The sequence below is a fragment of the Alexandromys fortis genome, unplaced genomic scaffold, assembly GCF_014885135.2.
Source record: "Alexandromys fortis isolate MF-2015 unplaced genomic scaffold, M_Fortis_MF-2015_v1.1 scaffold_176, whole genome shotgun sequence".
Taxonomy (NCBI): domain Eukaryota; kingdom Metazoa; phylum Chordata; class Mammalia; order Rodentia; family Cricetidae; genus Alexandromys; species Alexandromys fortis.
In genome coordinates this window covers 2,785,655-2,806,971 of record NW_026068070.1, presented here as the reverse complement: position 1 = coordinate 2,806,971, position 21,317 = coordinate 2,785,655, and positions in this window count along the sequence as shown.

Below are 21,317 nucleotides of genomic sequence, written 5' to 3'. Positions count from 1 at the left end.
ATGCAGCACTAGGACTGAAGGGTATGAGGAGTTCAGGTTGAGAGTGATTTGGCAGTAGGAGTGGACTTTCAGATTTCATGCCACAAGCCAAGATGTGTGCTTCCTCCACCATGGTCTGCATCACTGTGTTATGTGAAACTATTTTGCATATATTTTATGAACATGTTTTAAAATTAATATTTTTTCAGTCTTGGAGGAAGAGTTATTGGCAGTGGAGGCAGCGTTATTGACAGCATGGGATGGGTTGCTAAACCTAACATGAAAAGAAAAGACTTCTCCTGAAGTCAGTAGAATTTCTACTTGTTAAGGTCTGCTTCTCTTTTACTAGGCTAGGTAAAATATCAATAAGCATTTTATATTTTTTTTTCTCAAAAACTTGCTTAATTAATGGCATTAGACTAGGAGGATCAATTACACCGAGTGTTCTGTACTAGGAAATCCCAAGATTCAGTTACAAAGTGATAGTTAGGGGAAATCATAAGAGATTTATGTTGTTTATGTAAAACCCCGTTAAGTCCTGGGTGATTATTTGCTTATCTTTTTTACTTTAGAACAGAGGTTCCAAAATTACACATGGTGTGAACACATCAGAATAGAGTACTGCATTGTGATAAACGACATCCTGCTTTAGCACGAGCTTCTATCAAATCAACCAATCTCTTTAATAATTTATGAAGGTGAACTATCCAGTCAAAACCACACCATCGTGGTTGAAAATAAAATAGCATACATATAAATGTGCATGTGCCTGGAAACTTAATTTTTATAGCTCACTTTGAGAATACAGTTCGTGAATCGCATGCTTGACCTTAGAGCTGATTCTATGTGAATCAATAGTGTGAAAAAAGTTACTCATTGTCCTCTCACATGGTTGTATTTGTGTCACTGAGAATCAGTAAGTTGTTGTTAAAAGCCTGCAAATAACCACAAAACACCCACTTATGATGTATGATTAGCAGAAAGATATGTTGTTATCAATTACTTAGAATCTACCTGCATACTTAATCTATGTAGTATCAATGCCCAAATATTTATACCAGTGGCTTATTTTATTGTTCATTGATACTTTAGGAAACACTATGGAAAACAAGACTGGTAGAAAATTTAATAAAACATCAAATTATGTAACCCAAGCTAATCTGTTTTGGGAGGCAGGGGAAATCTCAGTTTCAATGGGCCATTTGAATGAAATCAAGTCTAGACTAGACAACTTAAGATCATACAAATATTCCTGCATATTCTATCTATATTATTACATGTTCCCCAATGCATCTCTACAGAACATATTGCACCACTTAGCCAAAACTAAGTTTTTGAAATCATATATTTAAAAAAACTCACACTTTTATACAATATATTTTCATGTCAGTTTCTACTTACTACCATATTCAAATACCCTTTGGGACTCACCAACCTGGCTCTTTTCCAACATCATTATTATTTTATTATTAATTGATAACTCCCCGGTACCAACTAGTTTTGACCATGTGTAATGTCATACAGTAGAATTTGGGCAACATACTACTGACCACATTCCTCCAAAGAAAAATGAGCTTCCCTACCTCAAGTGGAAACTTGACTGACTTCTTTTAGTTCATGCCTTCTACAGGGGAAAACATCTGCAGTGAGTTGATGTGCATATCAAACATGCCATGTTCAGAAAACAGATTTTCAGAAGTCTCCTCTACATTCCCTAGTTCTTAAGTCATCTCTCAACACTCTTCCTCTATGTTCAGAGAAACTTGAATGGGTAAGATGGCTACCGGTGACTCATCTATGGCTGGGCATCCAAAGTCACTTATTCCTAGAACTTTCACATTTTCAAAATATCTATATCAGCAGGAAACTATTATAAAATCCATATTGAAGATAAGCATAAATCAAAAATACTAAGATGCTGGCTTGACGATCTCACCATTTATTGAAACAGTACCCACAGGCATCCCATTAAGATGCAGGATATTTCCATTCATGGGCTTTTAACCAGATTAACAGTACCAGGTTTAAAAATCTCACCAATGGAGCAAGCCTCATATTAAATCTTAAAAGTACTTGGTTATCCCTGTAAGCCAGACCACAATCACACAAGAGCTTACAGCTTGCCTGTCAGGTCACTATTATGTCATCTAGGGTAAGATCATTGATATGATATTTTCCTCTCCCAGAACCTTGCATAGTGCCTTCCTACACTATCAAAGTTTATCTTCCTGGTAAGGTTGATATTGATTTCTCAATGTTCTGCAATCTGTGATTGTAACCATCTAGGTTTAATGGACAATCAAGACCAATGAATGGCAATAACTTACTGTGTTGTTTTGAAAACATCTGGGATATTGTTGGTCAGTAACTCATATGGAGGTATCCAATGCCTGGTGCTTACATTTTCATGAAATAAGTCATGTCTTCTAGGATCTGTGCAGTCCACATGTGCATAATAAATCTCATCAACATACATTTTGCTTTTTAAACTAGCTTATAGACGAATTGATTTCCATGAGACTTATTCACAAAACTGTGATTTGGGTTAACTCACCACCTTCTACCAAATAATCTCCTATGTACTCCTAACCTTAACCTCACTTCATGCTTTAAGGTTAAGTATCTCTCGCCCCACATACATAAAACTATGCTGACACATCAAAACACAATGGAGGATGGAAATTATAAGTATTATATGTCTCTTTGAACTTTGGAATAAATAGGAATTTTCTACTTCTAAATGTCAATGAACAGGGTAAGTAAACGTGGACACTTGTGTTATATAATTTTTGTCACATTATGCAAAATTGGTTTATGTAGAATATCTGTCATATAGTTAATTTGTTAGGGCTCCTAGGAATTCATGTCAGAGTCATACATTAGCCAGACAAGATTTTGCCATAGAGCTATGTGCCCAGCCCTGGAAAGATAATCATTAAACATGTACTATAACTTCAAAATAAGGTTATTATAGAAAATCAAATTAGGCAGTGCTAACACTACAGATGTGAAGAGCAATTTATCTCATACTTGACAGTTCTGATTTCCATTTCTTTCTACTTTGAAAAGCAAAATAAAAATAAAGGTTTAATTATAAAGCAATTTACCTGATGTTTTTTGCTCTATTCCCCAATCAACAACTGAAGCAAACTCTTTCATGTATGTGCTGTAACATACTTTGTGCTCAATAGGTGCTTTTGGGGACCTTAGCTGCATAGCTATGTGGTTAATCACCCATTTCAAACTATCATGTCGCTGAAGAGTGGTTCTTTTAAAATTTAAGTCTTTATGATAGCCGGGCGATGGTGGCACACACCTTTAATCCCAGCACTCGGGAGGCAGAGGCAGGTGGATCTTTGTGAGTTCGAGACCAGCCTGGTCTACAGAGCTAGTTCCAGGACAGGCTCCAAAGCCACAGAGAAACCCTGTCTCGAAAAACCAATAAATAAATAAATAAATAAATAAATAAATAAATAAATAAAAAATAAATAGAGACTTTATCATAGGAAAAATGGTCAATTCTTCAGCATCTTCATTTTTTTCATTTATTGAAAATATTTTTTTTCATACAATATGTTCCTGTTATAGTTTCCTTATCCACATTTACATCCAGATCCTACCCACCTCACCACCCACCCTGTTCTACAAAGAGCACCGTCAATTGGACAAAATAGCAGCATACTGAATGAGAGATTTAAGAACACATTCCTTAATGTAAAAATGCATTCTCACAAAACTTACAAAACATTGGTAGAAGAATAACGATATTTAAGAGAATAAAAAAAGTTATCAAGAGCAAAGTAATCCAGATTCCCAAAGACTAACATGATATGCATTCTTTAGTGTATGGGTGTTAGCTTTTAATAAAAGTCTTTAATAAACACAGAAGATAGATTTGGATATAATGGGGTGGGGAGAGGAAGAATACAAAGAGCTGGAAATGAATATATCGACTATATGGGGAGAGACAAAAGTGAGAGAAGTAAATGAAGAATAAAAGAAAAAGAGGCTAAAAAAGGGAATACAGGGACAGACAACTAAAACTCAGGGCCATATGAAAGATCATATGGAAACCTAATTTATTATTTTTTCATGAATTTTTGCACATTTAAAATGTATTCTAATTATTCTTTCTATACACTCTTGTTTCTTTCCCAACTACGGTAGCTCCTTCCAATCTTCACAATAGATCATTGTCCCATATTTATGATCTTTTGTTCCATCCTTCTGATTTCTAATTCATCTATGTCATGGCTACAGACAGTAGTAATACTAAAGGAAACTTAAATGATTTTAGCACTTCCAAAAGTAAATTAAACTTGATAATGTTATAAAAGCTGGGAGAAAGTGATTAGGGAAAACTATCACAAAGCACATGTGTCACACATGAAGAGGCATGATGGTATTTAAATGAGCACATGTTACATATTGGAAAAGAATGACTTAATAAAGAAAAAGGATTGATAAGCTTAGGCAGGAAACAAAATTAAATTGTTAAAAATTTTACTGGTATATTTTAAGTAAGAAGAGGATACAAGCAGAAAGAAATTGAAGATCAATGCAATAATGCAGTTATAAGGTGGCAGAGATAACTTGATATTAGTTAGCACTTGAATTCATCAAAATTCTAGAATAGACAACTATGTTATCTACTAGTAACTAATCATAAATATAGATATTTATAAATTAATATGTTTTAATGTCACTTTAAGCATAATCTTTAGTTGAAAATAATTGTATGGGAAATGTGATGACATTACAAAAATAATCAATCACACACTAGAGTACCTGAATTAATGTTAAGACTACTTTAAAGAAAGAATAATCTTCGGAGACACTGAGAGATGTGTAAAGATAGAAATTCCTTTCTTCAAGAAGATGTGGCAATCCTGATGAGTGACACCTGACAAAACAAAATCAAAACATGGGGCAATGATGATGGAACTGAAGGAAGAAATAGACAGGTTGATCCCTAAAGTTTAAGACTATGGTACATTCATGTCCATAATTGAGGGATTGGGGTAGCAGAAAATCAGCAAAGCAACGCATCGCCTGAACAGCACTATCAATCAATTTGATCTGCTTGTTAACTGCAAAATGGTTCATTTGACTACAGCAGAGTTCACATTCTTCTCAATTGCACACAAAATATTTGTCACTAGATTACATCCAAATTATTAAATATTTTAACATACTCAAGAGAACTTAAAATTCAATAGGCAAAGGATCTTCTCAGGCTATTGTACTTGATTCTATAACTACACTGTGTTGTGGCTTAAATAAAAATGGCTGCATAGGTTCATAGGGAGAGCCACAGTTAGGAAGTGTGGCCTTTTTTGAAGTAGATGTGACATTGTTGGACAGTGTGTTTAGAGGTGAACTCTGAAGTTTCAGTTGCTCAAACCAGGGCCAGTGTCCCTCTATCATCCTGCTGCCTGTTGCTCTAGATGTAGAACCCTTGGCTACCTCTCCAGCACCATGCTTCCCACCCTGATAATACTGATCTAGATCTCCGAACTCTAAAAGAGTTTCAGTTAAATGTTTTCCTATACCATAGCTGCAATAGTCATAGCATCTATTCACAGCAATAAAACCATAAGACATGCTCAAAATTTTAAAAACATGTTCATATTGTGGATCCAGATCAACATCATAACAACGTTCATATACATCATTAACAAAATAACAAAATGCATCAGTATAAATTAAATATATATTCTCTAAAATGCACTTCTGCAAAAATATCTGTAACATCATAAAAGTGACTAACTGATATTTAATTGTTACGTTTTTTAATGAAGTACACTTTTCTGTCAATGCTCTTATTAAACATTAGGTGTTCCTATATATTATAGTAATATAAGGCAGAATGCAGTCAGAATTAAAAGAGGTAACTAGCTTGGAACTGATTGTAATGGTTCACGATTTGTATTCCATCCTTGGGAGGTAGAGTCAAGTGGATTTCTGGGAGTGTGAGACCAGCCTACTTAAGATACCGCATTACACAATAGTCAAAGCAACATAGTAACAATAATGCGTCTCAATAACAAACAAAGAATTAGCTTGGGTTTATTTGCTGATAGCATTATTACCTACAGTAAAGTTATTAGATATCATGGTCAATACACAAAAGTCAATTATTTTTTAAATACTTAGATAACAATTGGAGAAGAAAATTTGTAGGATTCTTCGCTGTTGTTTCACAGTGGGTTTGTTTGTTTGTTTTCTGGCTAGTGTGGATGTGTTCATGTCTGTAAGGCTATATTGTACAAGAATAGGTGTTTATGGAAAGATTAAGAGATTATTGCTGACTGTCATTCATAAACAGATCATTTTTAATGCATATATGTGTAAACCTGAATACTGAATATGTAGGTACCCTGAACACACACGCAAAAAAAGACACGATATTCTCAGTAATTAGAATTGTAGGTATTAATGAGCCAACTGTTGTGGGTACAAGTAACCAAGCCTGGGTTGTCAAAAAGTACAGCAGAGTTGTCTACTACCCTCCGTGAAGACATATCTCTAGACTTTAGAATTAAAAAATTTTGAAAACCCATAGAAATATATAAATATAACTCAAAATTTCAAGATATACATGCATAAAGCTATAAAAATTGATGAAAAAAACAAATCAGATCTTAGCAAAACTTTAGATACCCAGTATTCATTAATTTAATGATTCGCAGTTGTTTAGATGTGAAATCATAATAGAGTTCATAAATCCAATAAATTCATAATAAGATTCCGAGGAGGTTTGTTTATAGATATTATCAAGCTTATTTGAAAGTTTATCAGAACATGCAATGAGGACAGAATAGCCTACATATCCTTTTAAAAAGAAGAACCTACAACAAAAAACAAAACAAAACAAAAAAGAGCACTCCAGCTAATTAATTTCAAGACTAGATGTAAAGTCATAATAATGAAGACTGAAGTCTATTGGTTAATAATACACATACACACACACACACACACACACAGAGAGAGAGAGAGAGAGAGAGAGAGAGAGAGAGAGAGAGAGAGAGAGAGATCAATGAAACAAAATAAAAATCCCGTGAAGTTGTCCTGAACAAATACATTCCACCAGTGAATGGTGAAATCACAAAAGTTTAATGGAGAAAGGTGAATATTTTACAAAAATGAGTACTGAAACAATTAGACAGGTATGAATCTTTTTTGTTTCTTTGTTAGGTTTTTCAAGGCAAGCTTTCTCTGTGTAATAGCCTTAGCTGTCCTGTAACTAGCTCCTGTTGACCAGGCTGACCTTGAACTCATAGCGATCTGTTTGACTCTGCTTTCCAAGTGCTGGGATTAAAGGCATGCACCATCAAAACCCAGAATGACTCTTATAACTGAACATTTTATAGCTTTTACAAACTTTTAACTCAAAAGGAATCAGAGAATTAAAGCCTTCTGAAGGAATGATAACTACCATAGTTAATACTGTTCACAGGTTTAATATGAACTCTAACAAAACTGAGTCCAAAATATTGCAATTTTGGTTTAAAACATATTTTATTTTGAGTTTAGAGCTTCACTGTTCTACTTGAACAGGCCTTGTCTGAAATAATATAAAACTAAAATTAAAAGTGGCTGCAAGTACACACACACACACACACACACACACACACACAAAATCAGAATCATTTTAAATGCATGTTGGTAGCTGAAGGATGTCAATGCTAACATTGGTATACATTGTATAGCATTTATATGAAACCCTACATAAATATATCTCTACAAGATAAAGAAAGCAGTATCAGATATTTGTAACTACTTTGTCTAGTCAAATGAGTACAGTTTTAATTGAGTATGGGTGTGTTTTGAATTTTAAGGCCTGTAAGATTATTCTGCATGGTAAAACAGTGATGTACACATGGTTTTATTCCTTTACCAGAACACATAAAATTTTGGTGTACACAACGTGAAAATATATAATATAACAGTACTAGAGAGGATATATGATGAAATGCTATGTGTTATAAAATAGCGGACATTTGTGGGAATAAAGATGAGCAAAATGTACTGAAAGGAAAAAAATCTCAAAATGCATGGAGATTTCAGGAATGAACACTATCAGAGTTCTATGTATATACTGTCCACTAGCTCAAAATCTTTTGTATTACTTGTACATAACTTACCAGTTTTGGAATTGCTAAACTTTAATTCTAAGAATAAAAAAAGTCAGTAGATGGATCTATATGTGAAATGTGAGCAAGAAGGAGTAGCTGAAATGAATCATAATAATTACTCAGATTTGGAGAGATTGACATGAATTTTAAGTTTAAATAAAGTAGCTACAGATGTGTAAGGATTAGTGATAGTAATTAGAATGGCGTCATTCAATAATGCTGCCATTGGGTTCATTGCAAGAATAAAGTAACGGAACAAATAAGCTCCCTGTTTTTCAATAATACATACAGTGAGTGTCTGGAAATTTCTTTTCCTCAGAATGCTATACCATTACCACTCTGAGCTCACAGTGGTTTCTCATCTTTCTTATTTCTTCTTTTTCCAAGGTTTAATTTGTGGTGAGACTAATGTTATATTCTCTTCTTTAGGCACACCAAGAAACCTTTTCTATTGCAGTATATCAAGACTGCACTTCAGTGCTCGATAAATTTTCTCAAGAATAGCTCCTAATAAATGGAGAGTAGAAGGAATTTTATTAACCATCCAATATGTATTTTTTTCTCAGAATCCAAAGTAAAGAGCCAATTTGGGAGGCACACATAAATCTTATAAATGTATTGGTAGAGAAGCAGTGTGCACTGCTATCAAACACATCATTTCTTATAATTCTATGAGATTTAAGTAGATGGGTGTTCTGAGTGCTTGGAATGATATCCCGAATATTATTCTCACTATCCAATCATTTCCAGAGCAATTCACACACAGTCATTTGGAAACATTATTGAAGAATCACATTTTTAAAAAATCTCGAATTTAATGCTGGAGAGTAGTCACTTTAATTCACAATTACCTTTTAGATTTCTATATTATCTGAACTCTAGTTACATCAGTGATACACAAAATCATTTTAAATGTAATAAAAATATCCCAATTCATTACCAGAGATTGATAAAAGACCCTAGATACATGTGATTAGTTATAACTTAATATCTTAATATGGAAAACAATGAAAGTCAGATCTGGTTCCTTATGGTATCATGTGTAGATGTTAGGTGATAAGCATGAATATATTTCTATCAGTAGTAACCAGTGGAGTTATTCTTCCTTATTACAATTAAAGCACTGAACATGATTAAACATGATTATCTATGGTCCCTCCTTTTTACAAAAATATTATGTTATCATTCTGACACTATTTTGTTTCAATTACTTCATTTTTTTCTTTGCTAATTTTGTTGTTTGACAGTTTTGTACACATATAAAACATATGCTCATCACTCTGCCTCACCTTGTTCTGTCTTCCTCCCATAATTATCAGTTGTTCAACTTCCCTGTAATTTTCTTTTGTTCTGTGGCCCACTGAATTTAACCAGGATCATATGTGTGACTATGTGTTTGTAACTATACATTGTAGACTGGTGGTCTCATTTGTATATATTCAAATGAGGATAGTAATTCCCCATCCTTTGGAACCTATATTCAAAGGTTTATAAGTAAGTAGTTGGTTCTCCATGTTATTCTCTCTACAAAATAGCCCACTGTTGACAAGATCAGTCTTCTACAGGCCCAGTAGCAGTAACTGCAGTTAGTCTAATGGTAATATCTTATCTAAAAGATGGTATTTCTTCTTCCTCTTCCCCTCTTCCATTCTTCCCCTCTTCTGGATCTTATGTTATTCTGTAAAGTGCTCTAAACATTAGCAAAAGCAGTACCCATTCTTTCAATGCTTATTTTTAACAACCTAGACAGCCATGAGGCTCTGCATTCACAGCTGTCCACTGAAATGCCAGACTTCTTAAAGAGGAAGAGTAGTTTTTGTCTACTGGATATGAACATAAATATTTAGAAAAGTTTTTATAGAAATTGAGATAAACTACAGTTCTTAATGTCCATGACTTCCCCAAGCATGGGTTTTAGCATGATTTACAATATGGCAGGGAAATGTCGCCCTATGACATTGTTCTCATATTCAATAAGACAGCAGTCAGTTACCCTAATGCAACAATGTTATTATGTACCAGGCAAGCACATTTTCTTTGGTTGGTCGGTATTATGCTGGGGTAAAGCCTTGGTTTAGGCTCAGGTTCTGAGATATAAAAGACAAAAGACAAAATTTTGACCACCAAGTAATTTGCACTCAAGTGGTCCAAGTAGCCCGAGCTTTATTTATACTTTAATAGAGTTTTTCATCCAAGGCTTACAAGAAAAACATTTTATTGGGTTCTATTTTTGACTTTCAAGGAATATATACTATTCTAAGAAGTACATTGTAGCCATCATCAAAGCCCCATTGTTCCCCTTGATGCTTCCCAAAATGCATTTTCCCATCTCCTACCTAACCTTATTCTGAACATTTTTTTTTTGCAGGCTTAACTAAATATTGAACTAGACACATCCTGCTCTTGTAGCGCTGAAGTAGTCTGGCAGCTACTTGAGGTTAAATATTTGAAAAGTAATTGACACAAGTACGATGCTTTAACAACAAAAATACTCAAACCCAAACAATTATTTCATGTCTGTAAGATAGATTTTTATACAGCTGTTTTCTAAAAGAAGATCCCATGTCTCAATCTCTGTATAAAAGGCAGATTTTGATACATCACTCTTTTCCCATCCTACTACACCATACTTCTTTCACCAATAAACTCCTGTATATGGTAAAGAGGGATCTCCCAGTCCCATATTTTACATTGCATTTATCTCATTGGATGATAAAAGATTCTATCATTGAGTCTGTATTCCTGGTTTCCAGAGAACTTACTCTCACATTATATATATATATTCCTGGCAACAGGCTGAGCTAAGGGTGTCCAATCAAAGGAAGAGACTTTATATGAGCAAGGGAGGTAAAGATCATGATGGAGAAATCCACAGAGACAGCTGAATCAAACTTGTAGAAACTCATGAACTCTAGACCAACAGATGTAGAGCCTGCATAGGACTGAACAAGGCCCTCTGCCTGTAGAAAACCATTATGTAACTTGGTCTATCTAAGGATTCCTTGGCAATGGAACCAGGACTAATCCCTGGGGCATGAGCTAGCTTATTGGAGCCTATTCCCTATGGTAGGATGCCACGATCAGTCTGGAAGCAGGGGGTGGAGCTTGGTCCTGTCACAACTTAATGTGCCAGGCTTTATGGACTCCTCATAGGAGGCATTACCTTTTGGGAGGAGTATAGGGGGTATGCTGGGGGTATGCCATGGTGGGTGGGAGGAAGGGTAAGTGGAAGAACTTTGGTTAAAATGTAAAATAAATAAGAAAAAATAAACAAAAAAGAAAAAAATAATCTACTTTACAAATAATTTCCACAACTCACTGTCAACTAAAAATGCTGTCTATCTAGCCCTATCTATGAACATCCATCTGGGAAGGAAACAAGTATATTAATATTTTATAAAAAAAACTCACTTGAAATAGAATGCTTACAGCATAATTAATTAAGTTATAACATACATATTAGCCTTATGCCACAAATACTAATTAAATAGTTTCAAGAATAAACATATTATTGTGAGTACCAATATTATAAAAAAGCACAATTCTCCACAGTACCCTTACATGTTTTTGGCTATATTTTTTTTTGGCATTTTAATTTTGTAGGGATACAGTTCTACAATGAGATTCTCATAAACATTAAAGAGAGAATTTGGCTATAATCTGTATTTATTTATATGATTATTTACTAATTAGTTGAACTATGTAAATGTCAGATTGCCTTTGGTTAGGCAGATATTACTAGAGTGTTGTACTAGCTTCATTTATGATACTCTGATAAAATTGCAAGTCACAGGAGAGTTAATTTTTTACACAATTCCAAATTGTATTTCATCAAAGCCAAAAGTTCTAAAGAAACACTTCCCTTTCCTTTATACAGACCCTTTCCTATGCCCATCTTTGCTCTCTTACAAAAATAAAAACTAAGTATTAGAAGCAGACTAAACAGAGTGACTTCGTTCTCTTATTAGAGGACTCATGACTGATGAGACCTTAACAATGTACTCCTTGCTTTAAAATTTCTCGTTAAATGTATGGGGCGAAGGAGAGTACTGGATGTAAATTTACAAAATTTCAGTTTCATTTATACCTTTTGTTATTATGTTTCTGTTCTAAACTGCATGTTATCTTACATAGAATAAAGATTACAGAATTATAAAAAAAAGAAAATTAGAGGAGATTCTACAACTGCCCCTATTATAAAGTACTATAATTGAAAACACATTCTTAATACCTATTTCTCTACCCTCAGATAACAGCTCTCACCCCTTATCAAAGAAGACTCTTTTGTACAGTAGAATCAATAACAGAAATCCACCCTTGGTCAAAATAGAGCAATGTGGAAATATAAAATACTTTCTAAATTTAGCAAGTTGCTGTAAATACATTGAAAAACAAAAACAGAAAGATTTCATTCAAACACTGAAATTCCTTTTTACCTCAGTCTCCAGAGGCACTGCTGAACTCTGTGCAGCAAGCTCAATGCCAACTCCTACACATCGTGTAAGCACAGATACTCTGCATAGACATTCCATCAATTTAAACTCACCTTAATATTAGCTGAAAAAGCCAATGATAAATCAAATGAAAGTTTTGTTGCCATGTTCTTTAAATACTTTCTTTTTGCATTAGTGTATTCTGGTTAAAATATCATTCTAAAAACAACAAATTTTGAACTATCATGTATGTTGAAAAGCCTCATTTAATTAATAAATAAAACACCAATCAATCATAATAAGAATTTCAATAAGATCATATATATGTGATTTTATGTATACATAAGGAATCAAGATTCTGCAAATAAAAATCCCTTTAATATAAGACTATAAATTATTCCACACAATATTAACATAAGGGATATTGCCAAACTCTTTTTATGAGAGTGAAATTACTCTGATACCCTTCCCCACCACCCCAACTCCAATCAACTCTTCAGAAAGGGTAAGACTTCCCACAGAGAGTCAACAAAGTCTGACAGGTCTCTTTGAAGCATGACCAAGGCCTTCCCTCCATATCAAGGCTGAACAAGGTATCCCTTCAAAGAGAATGTGCTCATAGATGCCAGTCCAAGCACTAGGGATAAATTCTGATCCCACTGCCAGTGACCCCACAGACTGCCCAAACCTTACAACTCTCACCCAGATTCAGTGGGCCTCGTTTAGTCCTATACAGCTATCAGTCCAGAGTCAGCGAGCTCTCACTAGCTTGGGTCAGCTGTTTCTGTTGGTACCCCATCATAATCTTGACTCCTTTAATCATATTTTTGCTACTTCCTCTCTTACATGGGCTATCTTCCATTGGTCAGAATTATTAAAATAAAAAACACCAATGATCACTTATGCTGGAGAGGATGTGAAGTAAGGGTAACACTCCTCCCATTACTGGTGGGAGTGTAAACTTGTACAGCCACTTTGGAAATCAGTGTGGTCATTTCTAAGAAAACTGGGAATCAATCTACCTCAGGACCCAGCAATACCATTTTTTGGCATATACCCAAAAGAGGCACACTCATACCACAAGGACCTTTGCTCAACTGTGTTTATAGCAGCATTATTTGTATTAACAGAATTTGGAAACAAGCTAGGTGCTCCTCAACCAAAGAATGGATAAAGAAAATGCGGTACATTTACACAATGGAATACTATTCAGCAGTAAAAATAATAATGACAACTTGAAATTTGCATGTAAATTGATGAAACTAGAAGAAAAAAAAATCCCAAGTGAGGTAACACAGACCCAGATAAACAAGCATGGTATGTATTCACTCCTAAGTGTATATTTAGATGTAAAGCAAAGGGTAACCGCCTATAGTCCATGATCCCAAAAAGCTAGGGAACAAGGAGAACACTAAGAGAGACATACATGGATCCCCCTGGAAATGGGAAACAGAAAACACCTCCTGAGAAAACTGGGAGGTTGGTAGAAGGGAGGGTAGAAAAGGAGAGTGGGGAGAAAGAGGCAGGAAGAGAACATGAGGGAACAGGATCCTCAGGAAGGGGGAAGGACAGTGAGAGAGAGAAAGGAAAGAGATATCTTTATTGCTTTATTGAGGATCTAACAAGAAACATGGCACTAGGGAAATTCCCAGGAATCCACAAGAATGACCCCAGCTAAGACACTAAGCAACAGTGGAGAGTATGTTTAAACCGCTCTTCCCTTATAATTATATTGATTTCTATCTTAATTATCATCATAGAACCTTCAGCAAGCAACAGGTGGGAGTAGATACAGTGATCTACAATGAAGCACTTGGCCCAGCTTCCATCATTTTTCAAAGCTGCCTTCAAATTATGAATTCATCAATGTTAATGTACCAAGTAGATCAGAGTCCTTATAACCAATTGCATCAATAACACCTTCCTCTGAATATTGCACTATGGGTCAAACTTTCACTACATGACCTTTCTGTTTTATTCATATATAAACCATGATATTGATCGTGTATTACAAGCAAACAGACAAACCAAGCATAAAAACACCTCCCATCAAAAGCAAACAAAGTAATAGAAATCCAATCCAAAAAAGGTACTTTTAGTAAATTGTGACAAAATACACATGCTCACACTAAATACTAAGATATTTATACTTAGTCACACACTACGAATCTAAAATAACATCAAAAATAATTACAGATCACTTTTACATAAAACATGCAATTGACAATCATGATTCTACCTCAGGATCAGGCCTTCCCCCTCATATCAAGGTCTTTGGATGACAAAAATATTCCCTACTCTTTGAGCACAAACAACAATAGACAATACCAGTAAACCAGTCTTGACCAATTAGAATCTTGTGTTCATCAAACAACAAATACCAGATGCAGCAGCTCAGACCGTGAGGATTAAATTAGTATACCACTTATAAAATAAACATCCCAGGAGCTGGAAGACGGATCAGAAGTTAAGAGTGTTTACTTCTCTTTTAGAGGTCCTCATTTTGATTACCAGCACCCAAATGAGAGCTCCCAACTGTCTATTTCTATATGCCCACACAATCTGACAAGCTGTTCTGACTTCTGTGGTACCAGATATACATGTGGTGCACAGGCCTACATGTAGGCAAAACAGCCATACACATAAAAATAAATAAAATTTAAAAAATAACAATAAACTTCTAAATGAAATAACAATAAATAAATTCAATTTTCAAGAGCTTACATCAGGAAAATTTAAATTTTACACTAATTATATAATCTTCAGATCCATCTTCCTAGTTATAACAATAATCCAAGATAGAGATCTATCTGTTATGAGTATTTATATAAATTATTATTCTTACAGTAATGAAATGCTCCAGGCAAGTAGCTACATAATGAAAGAGATTTATTTCAACTCCTGATTGTAAATATCATGGCCCAGTGACAACATCTGGTAAAATAGTTCAATCACAGTTGGAACAAAATGTCTGACCAAAGCAGCTTCAGGAAGAAAGGATTTATTTTTGCTCAAAGTTCTAGGTTGAAATCCATCCAGGTAGAGAAACAGTAACTTCAGTACCCCTTCTAGTTGGTTACATTGTATGCAAAAAAAAGGGGGAATAGATGAACGGTTAGGTTCAGACCTCACCCTGTTTTCTCTTTTGGATTTAGGCCAGTACCTCTGCCTAGGAAATGGTACCAACCACAATTCAGGTGAGTCTTCCTAATTTTATGGGCCAAATCTAGACATCCCTTTCAGGCATGTCTAGCACCTTCTCTCCTAGTTTATTCTGTCAGGACAACATTAATTTTCACATTGGGTGGTGGGCTTTTGGGTAACAGATCCCCAAAATATCTCTGAGCATCATCAGACGAAAACAGAATGGAAGTATAAGCCCCTATCCCTTTATCCTTCTCTTTATAAAACTACCAAACTTCGATAATAGTGACTCTATCAATGATGTTATTTAGTCCAAAGCAATTCTAAAAAAAAAAAAAAAAAACAAACAAAAAAACCCCAAGCACTTAATATGGTATTTAATGATTTTGCCCTAATATGGCAGTATATGACTAGGATTGACTTAAGTTCGAGGGTCAGGGAAAATCTAAACTAAAAACATGAAAGCATTGAGGTATTTCTAGTACATTTTATTTATTTCTATGCTGATACTATATTTATATGATGTCTATAAATATGTTGGCCTGCTTTTTTCAAGTATTATTTCATTCCACATACATTATTTTGTGTCAAATAAAGTAATAAGTACTATCCCTATGTGCTGCCAATAATTGTAAATATGTCTAACAACATTACACTTTTGAGGACCTCCTTTCACAAGGTTCTCTGCCCATCCTCTTGCACTTCTTGTACTCATACCATGAACTAAGCTTGCATTTTCACATCATAAATATACCACGAAGTGTGGAAATAATTTTCACGAATCCACACAACAACATCATATGGTAGAGAGTATTTTGCTGCTTGATGAACATCTACACCAATTTCCACAGAGGCTGGTACAATTTTGCATTTCCTCCAACACTGACTGAGCAAATGTTCCTTTTTGCACAAATCCACTAGACTGTTCAGAGTCATTTCTTTTTCTTTTTCTTAATTTTGTCTTAGCTATTTGGATTAGGACAGGGTGAAATTTCAACATATCTCTAATTTGCATTTCTCTGGTGGTAAAATATATTGAACATTTTAAAAAATATTTATTGGCCATTTATATTTGATCCTTAGTGAACTTTCTGTTTAGTTCCTTGGCCCACATTTTAATTGAGTTATTTTCTTGTTTTATTCTTATTATTTTACTTTTTATTTTTTTAGTTTGTTTCACATTCCAGACACTTTGTTACCCACATAATTGGTAAACAGTAAATATTTTTCCTTTCTGTAGGCTCTGGATCATTCTGGAAGTGGGGATAGAAAGACTGAGCCAGAGAAGGTAAATATTGCCAACAATAAAAGATTTGGTGGAGCATAACCTGCTATTACACTCATGAAAAAAGACTTACACAAAACCAAATCAGCCAAAATCGCAACATGAGGGGGAGGGGCCTCTGCAGTTCCACCTCTAGACTGAGAAGTTATTGGTAATTGATGGATGATAGAGAATGAAAGTCAGCTTTGTTCAGGGATGTGGCATAAAAGGGTCCGCCTGTGCTTCAATAGATGGTCCCATACCCAAGCACATACAGATGGCATTAAGAAGACTCCTCAATGAAATTTATAAAGGGTACATATATTGAAGTTGTGAGGTAACCACACTGGGGAAGATAAGGGATGAACTAAAGTGGGGAAATGGGGAATGGCTCTGATTAACATGTATCCTATGCAAATTTTCAAACAATAAGTGATTTTAAAAACAGGCAAGACTGACTAGTCACAATGCAATTTCAATTAACTTTCTCACCGTGTTCTCCAAAGCACTGTGGAATAGAGCAGAATCAGTATCTACAAGAGAGAAATCTTATCACAAAACAATTAAGACTTGGAAAGTGTTTCAACTTGCTTCTGCCACATGTTATTCTAGCAGCTCCCGAATTAATGATAGAGTTTTAGTGGAAGCAAGCCTGGGCATATGATGCTCTAGTTCTCAGAGCAATTCACCAACTCTTGGGTTTTTGTGACAAATTCTATTCTCAGGATTACCTGAGCTTATTTATGAGGGACGATTAGGATGTATATTCATTTTTTGTCCTTATTGAGATTTTCCTGACATGTCTTCATGGAAACACAAAGACATTATGTTAGGTACTCTGTGAAGGGAAATGAATAGTGCTCACAGGTTCTTATAATTAATTTACTAAGAAATCTTAAATGTCAATACTGTACTAGTTTTCTGGGTATTCAATTTACCCATTGTCAGTCTCAAAAATATTCTGCCCGAGACTAGTCTGTTTGTTAATAACAAGACAAATGCCCTTCTATACAATTGAACAGCTGTATCAAAAAAGAAACTGTGAGAACTAAACATCAGTTAAAACAAACCTATTAAAAGAAATTACTTCGTTCTGATATCAGCTGTGCCAAGCTTAACAAGTCTTTAATTTTAATTATATCTAGGTGGCTATTAAAAAAGAAAGTATATAGATGACTTTAGAACTATTCATTTTTATCAATACAGCAAATGAGTAAGCAGTTGTTAATCATAACTGTTTAGCTACACAATTTGATTTTTATAATTGATGTCTTGTATAGTATAAAGAAACTTTCTGCTTTGAAAATAAATGACAAATCCTCATTTCTGGTGTAAGGGATTTACAGTACCTTCCAGTGTTAAAGTGAACCAAGTGTATTACATAAAGGACAGGTGTTTCCGCTTTCCTCCTAATCACTCTCTAAGTGTCTGGGATGATGATCCTTATCAGTCATTACTAAATTTACTTCACAGAAATTAAGAATTAAATTACAGTTTCAAGGCTCATTAGGTCTTGTTAAATGTGTTGAATTGCCCACATGTGTTTTTCGTGTCCTCCATGGGGTATCTGCTGAGCAGGTGTTTCAGTGCATGGGAAGTTGGCTACATTCTATTCTGCACAAAGATGATTACACAATTGTGTTTGAAATTCCAGGTTGGGTTCTTATATTTGAAGATCATACTTCAAATAGCCATATTTGGCTATTCAAGTTTAGCATAAAGAGGAATAATATGGAAATAGTCTCTTATGGGAGCAGTGAAAGAGGGTATTGAATGTGAAATTCAAGGGCAGAATAGGGACCACATCCCAAACTTAATGTCTTTTTCACTTGTCTCAATGTTCTCATGTCAAACAATCCCAAATGAAAGTGCAAATGGGAATTTATTTTACATTTTATCTGTGCCTTCGGGGATGTGTCTCTAATGCACTCAAATACAACTTATTTCCCTTTTGAACACAGGAAATATTAAGCCCGATATAAGTCCCTTCTGGTGCATAAGGCTTCTCCCTCTCTCATTGATACATTTTCTCTTTAGAAAGAGGAAACTGCCTCAAAGTATGTCATTTTCATTGTATCATCCTCTCTTGAAAATTACTACCAAATGAAGCTTCATATTTGAAAATTTTTAAAAATTGATTCAAGACCCATCTAATAATACTCTGGGTTTTTAAAAAATATTACTATTTGTAAAACAGTGACTTTTAGCTGTAACTGAAGGTTCATAGAACATCAAGAAAAATCAATAAATAAAGCTAATTTTTTTAGGATAAGATGCGACTACAAAACATTACATTCCCATCTTTTTTATATAATAAGAATGCGGGAGGTTAGGCACCACAGGTTAAAGGAATTGGGGCTGTGGATTCTCAAGACTGCTTCCTGCTTATTTGATCAAACCCTTGATTATTTGAACTATTTGGAGTAGAGTTTTGTGTAGATAGATATGTATATATCTATTTTCAACCTACTAGCAACCAAGAAGCTTGACTAGGACCATTTGTAAAAGATGTTGCCTTTTTTTTTTCAGTGTGAATTTCTGGTTTCTTTGTCAAAAATCAAATGTCCATAGGTGTGAGGACTTAAGTCTATATTATTGACTTAATTTTATAGATCAATATTGCAAAGATTTAATGGCCCGATAAGCCTCTCTGTTGGCACAATAATCCAAATCAGACCAAATCAAACCAAATTACAAAAATCCAGGTTTAATGGATGTCAGTGCTGCTGAGTGGCCAAGGAAGGAAGACCAGGAAACCACAGAGAGGGGGAAGGAGAACAGGAAAGACCAGTGTTTGTTCTCTGAGGGAAAGTTTAAATAGCCTGTGGGAATGGTCTTGACCCTATCTGGGGAGGATTCACTGTTTGGCAAGCTTTCTTGGAGGTGGAGTCTGGACTGAGGCAACTCCAAGGGAAGGGGCCCGGGATGGAAAGTTTCACCCAAACATTCAAGAATGGATGCTAGGGGCTGAGGTGAAGACTGGACCCATCCATTCCAGACTTTTTGGATATAGGGGTGTCAGCAGCTGGGGTGAAGCTTTCAACCAAACACCCCAGACTCCTTGCATATGGGGTGCCAGGGGCCTGAACCCAAACATTCCAGATTCTTTGGATATAGGGGTGCCAGAGGGCTGGGGTGATGCTTCCCACCAAGTATCTTAGACTCTGTGAAAATAGGTGTTTTAAGTCAAGTCTGGCTACTTCTTGCAGGCATGGGACGATGTGGGGAAGGAGAGAGCTGGGAGTTGGTAGGATCATGCTCAGCAAGAGGGGGTAGCTGGAGAGGCATCTGGTTTACTGCCATCCTGGGGACCTCAGGCATCTGTTCCTTGAAGGAGATGAAAAGACAGGTGGCTAGGAGAAAAAATGCATTGTTATTATTGGCCCTATGAATGAGGGTAGCCATGGGAAGGGTTATTAACTACCAGAAAGACTGAGACAGAAATGCCCTGGTTATACAGAAGAGGCATCGGTGAATAAGTGAGGCATGAGAGCAGATATGCCCTTTTAAAACCAGATTTTAGTTGGTTGGTGTCCTTTTGAGCCAGGTGACTTGGTGCCAATAGTGAAGTCCCAGGAGCTGGTGCCGGTGTTGGTGTTAACTGGAGGGCACTTTGAAAGTTGGTCTTGGCCCAGACAGAAAGAGTGACCTGTAAAATGGGTGGGGTTAAACCAGGCTCTGGAGACTGTTAGTTTTTAACCAGACTTGATTTTTGATACAGCAGCAGACCTTTTCCCAGGAACCTGCAGGTATTTGTTGCAGAGGGGCCACTTGTTTATCCTGGCCACCTGGCTAGTTTAGTCCCAAAATAACCACACAGAAATTATATTCACTAAAACACTGCTTGGCCCATTAGCTCTAAATTCTTGTTGGCTAATTCTTGCATCTTAATTTAACCCATTTCTATTAACCTGTGTATCGTCAGGTGGGAGTGGCTTACCAGGTAAAATTCTCAGCATCTGTCTCCAGCAGATCCGTGGCATCTCTATGCCTCTGCCTTATTCCTCCCAGCATTCTGTTTTTTTTTTTTAACCTACCTACCTAATTTCTGCCCTATCAGGCCAAGGCATTTCTTTATTCATTAACCAGTCAAAGCAACACAGAGACAGAAGGCCCTCCACACCAGGTATCTGTAAGACAGCTAGAACAAGAACATTTTAGAAATCAATTAAAAGGAACTGGGAACTTTGAATCTTTGAAAATACATCTAAAACCTGTTAATCCTGGACTAGGAAGCCTGTGAAAAAGGCACATCTGTCTGGATTTTAACGTAACAAATGAAGTTACCAGTATCCTAAGTCATTAAATGCTGTTAGACAGATGTGAGAGGGATAAGTGAGAAGAAATGAGAATTTTTTT